Below are 12,430 nucleotides of genomic sequence, written 5' to 3' on the forward strand. Positions count from 1 at the left end.
TTGCCACAAATAATACTTGCCATAAACATGAAAAATTATTAATAATGTTAATCGATTTTTGATACGAGTATCATCTGAATTGCCAACAGCATTTTTTTCAGTCAAGTATGAAAAAAATCAAATAATAAAACATATAACATTAATACATACACAACCTTTTAAAGAGTAGCATTCCTTATTGACATGCATAACTTGAATCGGTAGCTTAATAATTAGAGCACTCAACTAGAATGCGATATATGAAGGTACTTATATACATATATATCTTCTTAATAAAAATTGTAATGTTCTTTTTTTCTTACTATGTATTTGAGACTTTCCCGAGTTAAGTAGGTAGGTACGTATTTTCAATGTATTTATTGTACAACGTACATTTATTATAATAATACATATATACTAGGTATTTAGTATTCGACTATTGTTTATCAATAGTTTGACATATATTGAGTGGTTAATTATCTTTTATGTTGAAAAATTACCGTTCTTACCTTATATTATATAAACTTTAAGAATAATATCATATTATCTACGTATATGTAATATGCAGGTATTTGCCGAATCCGTCTCATTAATTTTAACTCAAAAGCTACTGAACTAATATTAATGAAACTTTCACAGTTTATATTATATTAATATTATCTCTATCTACTCAAATCATGGAGTCCCTTTATAACGTTCAACCCTTTATCTAAGTACAACTATATATACTGATTTACAATTCGTTCGATCCAAAGAGGATCATATGAGCATCCACAGAGTGGAGGTGGTGTTAACTGACATTTGTTTGTACGAGAAATGGGTATTGGGTATTAGCCACTTGTTCAACCTATTAGGTTTATACTCTAATAAACATTGAAAAATAATATGTCAATTTTCCAGACCCGGGACTCCCGACACTATAAGTCGATTCGTTACCATTCAGCTATCGTAGGTAACGAATGTACTCGTTACTTTGTGATCACCATTTTAATTATTTCCAAGTTCCACGATAAATCGTCTGAAAAATACTACACTTCATAACGTGGTTGGATGGCAGCGGTAGAATGTGGAGGTAAGGTGCAGATATAAGAGCGCGTGTCTAGATCTAAATGTTGTCTATTTTAGTGATTTTGTTGAGAGAACCAAAGAAGACTCAATCTCCTATGATCATGATATTAATTGATTTTAATTTTGATAACTGTGATGAAAATTAAAAAACAAAAACGTTCTTCAGTTTAAACAACCGTATATACGTGACATAAAAAAATGTACGGCAGCCATTGATATACTACTGGATGAATCATATGCTTCTTAAAATGACGCCCGATTTTCAGCGACTCGGCCTTTGTTAAAACTTACTGAGTAAGCCCGATCTAGCTTGCATCTTACTCTAACTAATAGTCAGCGCATGACGACTTGCTCTGTCTGTTTTGCGTTGCAGCCACCCTTAGGTTCACTATTCCAAGAACGCAAATTTAGTTTTACAGCCAGGGCAATACGGGTGAAATTCGGGAATCCATGTTAACGGTCTTAACGCATTATACCTACAAGGAAATATTATAAGACGATATTCGTAAAATCTTTTGTGGTACATTTTTAAAATGACATTTGTATGGGAACTGATCATCTAGTAGTATATCAATGACGGCAGCATACTTTCCTAGTAAAACAGCTCGTATAAGTATAAACCCCCGGGCCAGAAGATCCGGTTCATTACAAATGTTCACCTCAATGAATACAGATCTCTGACAACGTACATACATGACTTTTTTATTTTTCATTTTTTGCAATACAACTTGAATTTTCTGCATTGTACGTAAATTTTGAAGAATATTATTGTAATCTTTTATTTTTTTTCGTATAATATATATTATAATATAATACTCTTCATAATATTATAAAATAATATCCTTATACATGATGTGAAACGACCTTCTCTCTTCTCACATGACGCCGTAAACTTATTGAATACTTCGTTATTTTTCTTCTTGGAAATCCATTTCCAACAGCATATCGGCTGAAATGAAAAAAACATACTTTAGTATATCTACCATTTCAACCTAAAATACAGGCAACCCAAAAAGATAATAATAAAAGGTATTCTGGGATTCACTACAATAACGTCATAATGTGTGGCATACTATGCGACAGCGCATGACGGCAAAGATTGGGTTGTCCAATAAATTCTATAAAGTCAGTATGGCTATCTTCATAGATAAGATTTGGGAAGACGAAATTCGTCATCCACCTGCGACTTGTGTAGTTTCTCCGCGGCTTTACATCCCACAAAACAACGAACCAGCCACTGGTAGTTGAGCATGCTCATCAGTGGTTGCAACTGCAAGTCACGTGTTTATCGCTAAAATTAAAGAAAATCAGTCAGCGGTAGAAGCAACGAGGTGCGGTATGATATTATGCAAGGTAAAAATGGGAGTCCGATTCACAGACAAGTTGTGGGGTTGTGCTCTCCGATGGCGAGACACAAATGATGCACTGTGTACGAACGTCTAATACAAAAAGTATATTAAATTATACTTTTTAGATCTGTCAGTGATTGTGTCTGTGTGCGGCTTCATCTTTCTCCACATTAACTCTCCATTTACTTGGATATAGAAACTTTAACTTAGTTGTCAAGCCATCTGATATCTACGTTTTGTGGTGTATAATAATTTATTAATATTGTATGTATACAGTATGTTCATCGGAAAAACCTTCGCGGATTGCTTCCTACGCGTACAGAAGTGACGTGTATATATTTTCTAAGTATGAGTCCGCATTCAATGCATGTCTCAAGTCACATGGGTACAAAATAACTTCATCATATTATTTGTCTGCCCACTGGAAAACATCCATTGTTAGCTTTAGTTGAAAACATGCTGCAAGAGACGTTAATACGATATTATGATAATATAGATAAGGTTTGCAGATTTATATTTAGCTCAAATAATATATTAATACGAGGGTAACCGTTTATATTTCGGGAATAACAAACAAAAAAGATTTTTTTATAAATGAAAACAGTTTTGTTGTTTTTAAAAATATGTTACACGATAATTTATACACTTTTCCATACGTTTGAACCAATCTGGAAAGCATTTTTGCCACTTTGCAGAAGGTAACTCCAAAACATGGTTTTTGAATGCATCAACCGCCTCTTCTAGTGTAAAAAATCATTGACCACGCAATGTATCTTTGACTGTCGGGAATAAAAAGAAATTATTCGGTGCCAAATCGGGGCTGTACGGCGGATGACCCACCAATTTAATGTTTTAAGTGCTCAAATAGGCGCTTGTTTGAGCCGATGTGTGAGAGCTCGCATTGTCTTGATGAATGATGATTTGACGCCGATGGTTGCTTTTCCTTATTTCACCAAAAAATCTGGCAAACAAATGATTTTTTACCATTCAGAATTGACTGTTCTACAATTCTCTAAAGGCATAGTTGCGATATGGGCCGTTTTTCCGAAAAAACAGGCGGCCATTTGCTTCGAAGTGCTTCGAGCGCGAGAAACTTTTGTTGGTTTAAGCTCATTTTGGAAGACCCATACGGTCGACTGCTGCTTAGTTTCGGGCTCATACGTATAGATCCAAGATTTGTCACATGTAACAATCTTATAAACGTTTTTTGAAGCACCTCAATCATATTTTTTGAGCATTTCCTAGCACCAATCGACACGCGCCTTTTTTTGTGCGATTGTCAAATTATGCGGGATCCAACGCGAACATAGCTTTTTCACGTCTAAATGTTCATGCAAGATCGTATACGCGCTGGTGTTTCTAATGCCCAGGGATGCTTCAATCTCACGGTATATCACATGATGATCTTGCATTATCAGTTCACGCACAGCATCGATGTTTTCTGGAGAAATAACCGATTTTGGACGACCTTCACGCGGCTCGTCTGTGAGCAAACGACGGCCATGATAAAATTCGTTAAACCAGCGATATACCGTAGTTTTTGATGGTGCTTCATAGCCATATAAAACACTAAGTTCAGCGATGCACTGTTCCCGCGATAATCTACGTCGAAAGTTATAAAAAATAATCACACGAAAATTTTCACGAGTTAATTCCATTTTTTAGCTGAAATAAATTTTTCAAATGAATTTAAAAAAAGAAAAAGCGTCCGTTTATTAAAACGTTCAGAGTACTTTTGCCGTTAAAAATGACAAACTTCAAAATACAGAAGTCAAATTGCACCTAGCAACACCAGTGTTGCCAATTCCCGAAATATAAACGGCTACCTATGTATAATATACATATAAATCCTAAATTATGAAATTACATTAGTATCTGTATACGTATCAAACGCTTGATTTGTTTTTTAATTATATCGGTACTATTTTCCTTACAATCCGTATGGATCTGGGCGCTTCTTGAAATTATCTTCTTTTCTGCAAGTATTATTTTCATATGCATGAATATAATGATGTATCTATAAATACTTCTGTCTTTACGTCTTACTCTAGATATGATTCTTAATGTCAAATTTAAATTCGTTATCTACATACATAATTTACTTTATTACTCTTCTTTCTTCAGCTATATTAAACATAATAATTCAAGATAAAAAGAACTTTTAATATACCACGTTTTTAAATATTCTGTTGAATCATATAAACTTGACAATTCTATGTATTAATAAATACTTTTTTTGTACTTGATAGAAATTCTGAATAAACATAGAATATTGAAATGTCATTTTGACATTTCATATTGATTTCCATAGTAACGCACGTATATATTAATAATTTAGTTGGTAGGACCCACTTAGCAACCAATAAATAATAGATTTATTTTTTACGAATTTTTTTCCGAAATAACCTTCCATACAATATAGAATTAACTGAAAATGAATTCAATTCTGCTTAAAGATGGCTAAAAGTATTGAAAGAATGCATTGTCATCGTGTTTCAAATGTCTAGCTAGTCAGGAAGTTAGTTAAAAATCGATTGCAAGATTTGTATTGGACAAACAAGAAAAAAATTGTACTGGACAAACAAGAATACGAGCTAATAAAAACGTGGTAAAAAATAAAGCCGAACCTAATTATATTTTGCTGGAAATGTTCTTTTGGAGTTTTTTTTGGCTTGGTTTGTTTGGAGATAAAATAGTTTGGTCTAATATTGTAAACGTTGAAAATTTGAGGGAGTTTATCCGTTAATTTTTAACTTAACGTAGTATTCAGGTGGATAGAGGAAGGACATATTATTATTCTTCTGGCATTGAGGCCATAACGAGATCACTTTGGAACGGTTGTTTTTTTGAAAGTAAAGATACCAACGCTTAAATGAGTTGCCTGCACTGCCACAAGAATGTGACAACATTCTCCAGGTACGTATGGACAATTACTATAAGCCATCTTCAATCTACTACTAGATTAATACGTAAAGTAGCTAAACTTAGGCCGTTTATCCAATCAGTGTTATCCGAATGTCCGAAATCCACGATCCGAGATGACAATACCGTGATTATGGCAAGTCGCTACGACTTTTGTCTAATGATAATCATTGTCATTTACTGTTTCAAAATTTTCGGTATCTATGTATCGATCGAAATATTAAAAAATGTGATTTAGGAAATGGATGAGATTTCAATGTTTACAAACTACGACCCGGAACTATTTTATTCAGTACTATACCACTGGTAATAAACAGCTCGTAACGCGACAGTAAAATATATAATATACATAAATAAATTGATAACTTAGCTTAGTTTTAATAGCTTTTAGAAAGACACTTCAGGTCCAATAGTTTCAATATTATCAATTATCAATGCTTGAATTATCATTATTATTGCACTGAAGGTGGGTAATCCTTATAGGATATAAAATAAAATGAGTAATCAATATTTGCGCAATATGATATCAATACCTACCAGGAAGACTAAATAATATACCTACACATGTATTTATCTGAAAGTGGCCCTAAGCGCCTACATAATGCAGTGATACTAATATCGACGTACTTGCATAGGTACTACATAATATACCATGTCACTCACAATATTATTAATAATACCTTTGGGTCGACAACTTGAACAGGCTTACATAGTATCTCTACAAGTAGGACAAATGACTTGGTACATATATGTCAAACAAGTTGATGTTTTATTACATACGGCTATAATACACATTTACTTCTTTTATGCTTATCATCATGCATGGCCAGTCTTGCAAACTTTACTGTCATCTACAAAAATATGCCAGATAAGGTAAGAAAATTAAGATAGATGGCTGAATAAAATGCTAGATTTTTTGAAAATTGAAAAAGTGTCTGGAAACTACCATTTCAAAAAAATGTGTCACAATTATTATAAACATCGTTTTTACAAGAACAAAGATCGAAAAATAATTTAGTAGAATTTAGGTCATAAAATTAAAAATGAATGCAGGTAAGAAATTTAGTCGTCATATTCTATGTAACATTTAGTGTATTAATGTGTTAGGTGTAAGGTGTAGATATATATATATATATATATTATGTATTTGTCTTGATTTATCTGTCTGCAGCACAGCGCAAAACACACAGAATATATACACATTGGCCGATCAATAATAATCTTAACAGGTGGCACTGCTACCTGATATTTTCCTTAGTAGTAAGTACGTAAGACCACCATGTTGATTTTCAAGTAAATTTGATGTAATATTCTACCTTTATTATGACACGTTTTAAGCTCGCTAGATTTAACGCCATACGCCATATTATGGAAATTTTGCAAGCTAGTCGCATATTCAAAAATGCTAAATCTAGCAAGAAACACGCTAAGTTGACAAAGCTGTGCATGACTCGATAATAATAGCTCCTGTACACGCACATGGATTTACTAGCACCAATAGTGTGTAAATTAAACCATCGCGAAAATAACTACTGGTTTTACGCAAAAGTACTGACTGCCTCACCAATCTCATTTTTCAAGCTTAAGCTAGACGCATTGTTGTCATTGTATGGTGCTATTTGATAGGCTGTGAAAATTGGTAAACGTCAAAATGCTCTGCGCGGTGTAGTTCGTATTTTGTTTGCTACTATCGTTCTACTGCGCATGCGCATACGTCATGCAAGTTCCTACAATCGCGTGAAAGTTAGGAGACCGCTAAACTTTTTTAATCTATGCAGGAAGTCTTGCAACATACACGATAATACGTATTTACATTTTGGATTCATTCATAATTTTCATAATAATTAGTATAAGTATTACGATGTTTCTTGTTTCCGAAAAGGTTATCTTCGATACCATGATTAAAACTGTGTTAGTTAGTTAAATTAGTCTTCATTGTTTGTTAAAAATATCCGACTGATTTCATAATTATAATTTGCGGACTAATAAATATGTCTTGTTGAAATTATGCATCTGAGAGAAAAGAAAAAGTATTGCAAAGTATTTGAAGCACTCTCTTTATTTATTTATAGCTTAAAACAGGTTTTCCTAACCAGTGACGTCCCTTAGGTGTATACAGATTACGCGTTGCATAGGGAGGGCACATAATAAAGGGCGGTGAATGTAGGAACGAATATAAATATGACAACTTTTGAGAGCAGTGGGATAAGAATCTTAAGGGCTGTTCAAGAAAATGACATTTGGAGGTCAAGGTAAAATGAGGTGTTGTACACATTTTATGTAGACGAAAAGATCATGTGGCATATGAAAATGCAGACTGCATTGGATTGGCCAAATGTATAGAATGCCGGAGAAGTTAACCAGCAAGGCGGACTATGTATGCAATCTTCGATAGCAAAAGAGCTGGATGGCTGAAATTGAGATGGCTGGACTGCGCCTAATGATGACATTTATTGGGTTTTGTCGAACTTGCCATTGATGTATAATATTTATCACGTAGGTACTCTTGTAAGTAATGTAAGAATACTTTATTAAACTACACTGTTAAATTAAAGCACATTTGAGTGCGTGGTGACCTCAGGCATAGGTAACTACTGCTGAAATATTACCAGGCGTATATAACTACTAATGTTTCACATCGTCGTTACGATTACTACGTTTAGTATCTCATAATACACTCAACTAATACCAAGTGTTTTAGTACCTACAGAGTGGGTTGATTTGGTGAATCTATGTTTGTATTGTTAAAATAAACTACATTTTCTTTTTTTTATTACTACAACAGGCCACGATGCCTAATAACATAAACCTAGTAATAGCAAAATAGTATTCCAATAATAGCAGTGAACTATCAAGGCTTTGAGAAGATCATATAAATGTATTGTGACCTCAGCGGGAATTAAAGCCAGAGCCTCCGGGTGTGAAGCTAGTGCCTTACGAATTGGACAGCTATTCTATCTATTCACAGTTTGTGAGAAAATTATTAGACCATGAGTCCTTTTTCATTCACTTTCAAATGTTTAGGCTATATTTTTATATAATAGGGTTTTCTTTGGTCTCTTTAGTTAAAGCAAAGAAAATAATTAATAATGTCTACAGATTTTCCGACAATACACTGATTAATAATAATTCCCTGAATATTATTATTATTATGTATCCCCGTTGTATAAGAGTAACTTAACGTTTGTAACTTGTCAAAGTGCTATTCGTATGATTTATATAGTTTTATTCTGTAAGTTTCAGTAAACTTTTCCATACAATCAATGGATCACGAATATTATTGAGGAAAAACAAAAAATCCGTAGAAAAATACAAATAATATCCAAGTAGTACGTAATCAAACGAACCAAATTGCTAAAAATGGCATGAAAAATATAAGATAATACAAGTCATGTCAGCCTTAAAATAACACTAATGACATAAATAAATTAGATAAGTACTCTGGGAAATCAGTAAATACCCCATTAACAAAATTATTCTATGGACATTGTTTGTGGGTAGGGATTCCAATCCCGGGATTCCGAATCCCGGGATCCCGAGCTATTTTCGATACCTATGAATCCCGGGATTGATAAACATAATTGATTTTTTTATCAATTTTTATGGAAAATACAATAAAAGCGAAAATATAACAGAAAAAATACTTTTAATAAAAAATAACTACATTAGAAATAAACTGAGTTTGAATGAAGTTTGATTTATACCCATATGTCGGTTGCCGATTCATTTTATTTTTTCACATAAATTATTAAAAATGGAAAGAGTCGAAAAAACAATGCTCCGCACTTTTAAAAAAGTAATTCCACCATGATATCATACGTTTTACGGCAGTTTCATATTTGGCTGACTAATTAGATTTATGAAGCGGAAAGGCCATAAGTACGTCATGATTATTTGCTTTACTATTTTAAATCTCGCTAATCCATTCATTAAGTCTTTACTATCAGAAACAGAAATCTCCTATTATATTCTCATTATTATTTATATTACAATATTATTTACTCCATTAACTTGTGTATTTCCAAGATTGAACGTATACAATATTAACAATAAATGTCTTAAATAGTATAAATTATACTAGATTTATTTTTGACCGATTTTATCAATGTTATTTGTAAATATAAAAATTTTATATTAACAATGGAAAAAATGCCAATCCCGGGATTGTCAAATTGTAATCCCGAAATCCCGGGATCAGAATTTTGGCTCGGGATTGGATTCCCTTTCTGTGGGCACATCGTATATAATAAAGATGCAACACACAATATTGACATTTTATTTATTTAAGCTAAGTGACTCAGCTCAGCTAGCGGTCATATCAAAACTAATGACTGAGTATTGTTTAACTATATTTTCTTATATGTATAATTTATATTGACTAATGGTAAGGATGGAATGGTATATTGAACATAAAAAACATCCATGACGTGAACTTATTTACAATATGTATGTTATTTATTAGATACACATTAATAATTGTATCATTCATGGGAAAATCAACATAACTGAAAAGAACCAGTACTTCTCGGAGGATAAATTTCTAGTAGATTACACAATCAAATACGGCAACCCATTACCATGACTAGGCAATTTTAACAATAATGTTGTTTTTTTATGTTAGACCACCTACACGTTTTTTTTATGTGATAGCTAAGAACAGGGCTAGAAATGGACCGGACCGTGAAACCTCGGCACTAAGTCTGATCGTACATAGAAAATCGTCTCAACCGAAACCGTGTTAAGACAGTGACTTCACGGGGCTAGCTGAAACGAATGAAAAATCAGCTTCTACATGTCCGCCGATGCAATATTTTGTTATTCTAAATGCACCCGTTACATGCGACAAGCAATTTTTTCTATCGAAGTATCTAGTGTGCGATAATACATCAAATTATATGCGTTTTGTGAATGACAACAGAATTATATCGACAAAGTCGACATATTGCATTCGTGGTGAGTTTCTACAAGCGACCATGCTCCGTCTCGTGGAAAAATTAAAAATTGCTTCCCTATAAATTATATTTAAATTAACCATTTTATATGTGTAAGTATATATTTTTTTAAAGATTTTAAAATAAAACTTGTCGGACGCATGGCAAAAAAATGTATGTAGGTTCGACATTAAACCCCTATTTCTTTCTACAAGCAATATTGAACTTTTGTGCCTTTTTGTCAGAAGTTAAAAACTGTTATAGCCGTTATATGTATCTATAGTCTAAGGTTATAGCATTTATCCCTCCGGGCCTTGGAGTAATAAAAAGATAAAACAATGTCAGAAACATATCGAGGGCTCCACATGAACACGTACATGAAGGTAGCTAACTAATTATTCTTATAAAAAGGAGTAGATACCTACATAGTAAAATTGTAGTTATATTATAATATTATTGTAAATTTAATGTTTTATTAGAAATGTTTGTACAAAATGAAATTATATAATATTCGAATATTAAAATTGCGCTAAGTTATAAATGTTTAATTAATATTTCAATTCATAGTAATTTAAAAAGAACTTTGAGCTGTTATTGTTAAACTCAACTGAGGAGCTGTAGGAAATCACATTTTATTTATGTTGTTTTCATTAGTTAATGGTTAATGTATAACTTTGTAAGATAACGTCTGAGTAGTATTTTAAATGAAGGTAAACAAAATGAGGCTTCCAATTTGATTGCTTCCCTCCATTATCCATTACCAATGTAAACAAAAATTGTATTCGTTCACTCGCGCTTATTTATCGCTTCACTATAATATCTTTTTTTTTAAATACAGTATTATTATCATTATTCCAAATATTGAAAGAGTATTTCGACTGTTTGTAATATTATTATTATTCCTTTCGTTAATCCGAAAGTGTGAAAGCATTATTGCTGCCCATAGCAGAAAAATAATTCTACGTTTATAAATAATAGATACATACCTTCAGTAGCTACAATAAAAATATAATATATTAAAAATAAACTAAAGATAATTTTCTTTAATTTATAGCCTAATGCCTAATATATTGTTTCGTTAGATGATTGAGTCAAGCACAGGAACGTGGAGAGCAAGACTTTAAGATTGTTACGAAATAACTTCTTTTGCCTATTGTTTTTTTTTAATTTTTAGCTCTTCTTGCCAAATAAAAATAAACAACCGGGAAATTTAAGGAATTCCATTCACATTGAAACTCAAGAGCTTTGTTTACCGGGAAATCTAATTTTCTTGAGAAATTTCATTTGCTTTCCTTTAAATACCGGTTGCCGTCGGCAGCTTAGCCAATTGACAATTTCTCGAGAATCACGTTGATGATGTCTCGAGAAATGAGTATTCTTGAAAATTCGGAAAATTAATTTCTCGAGATTCGAAATTGGCCTTTTCTGATTATATCTAGAGATTTTTCGATCACAACCTCTACGCATTTCTTCTCGTATATAGCATTTACGTGGATCTTTCGTATTAAAAATGATAATTATTCTATAGTCATTAATTTATATTTTTTCATTTAATATTAATTTACTTCTTCGATTTAATATACAGTTTCATAACATTGTAAGAATTCATTCAAAGTAAATTAGAAAAGATTTGATTATTTTTGCTTATTGTTTTTTTTTTAATTTGGCGACCCTTTGTCAGCGCTGGGGACCCTACTCCTGTTGTACACACTCAGAGTACCGATAAATCCATCCCTGGTAATACCTGATTCCCTGCTGTAAATAGTAAATACATACGAACTTACTATACATACTTACATATTTAACTCACAACTTTAAATCGCATATTATCTTATAATAATATATTATATTTGACTTAGAATATTGCATAAATAGCATATCGAGTAACTAAGAAATGAGCGTGTTATCCACGAGATTTACGGTTAAATTATAATAGGTATGGTGCTGTAACATATTGTTACAAGAAATGAAAAATAGAAACAAAATGGATGAGAAAGAACCATTAGCTAAGCATTGCCGCTTGACAAATAAACGAGTTCAGGAGACACAAAGACTGATGCAGCAGCTCACAGATAAATAATTGAGTCTGATATACCAGAACAAACACAGTAAGACAGAACATACACGTTAACTTATAAGAGAGAGGGAGATAGGGATAAGACATGTGAGAATGTTGACAGG

This window comes from Rhyacophila brunnea, unplaced genomic scaffold, assembly GCF_057557595.1.
Source record: "Rhyacophila brunnea isolate RB1 unplaced genomic scaffold, BYU_Rbru_1.0 scaffold_4, whole genome shotgun sequence".
NCBI lineage: Eukaryota > Metazoa > Arthropoda > Insecta > Trichoptera > Rhyacophilidae > Rhyacophila > Rhyacophila brunnea.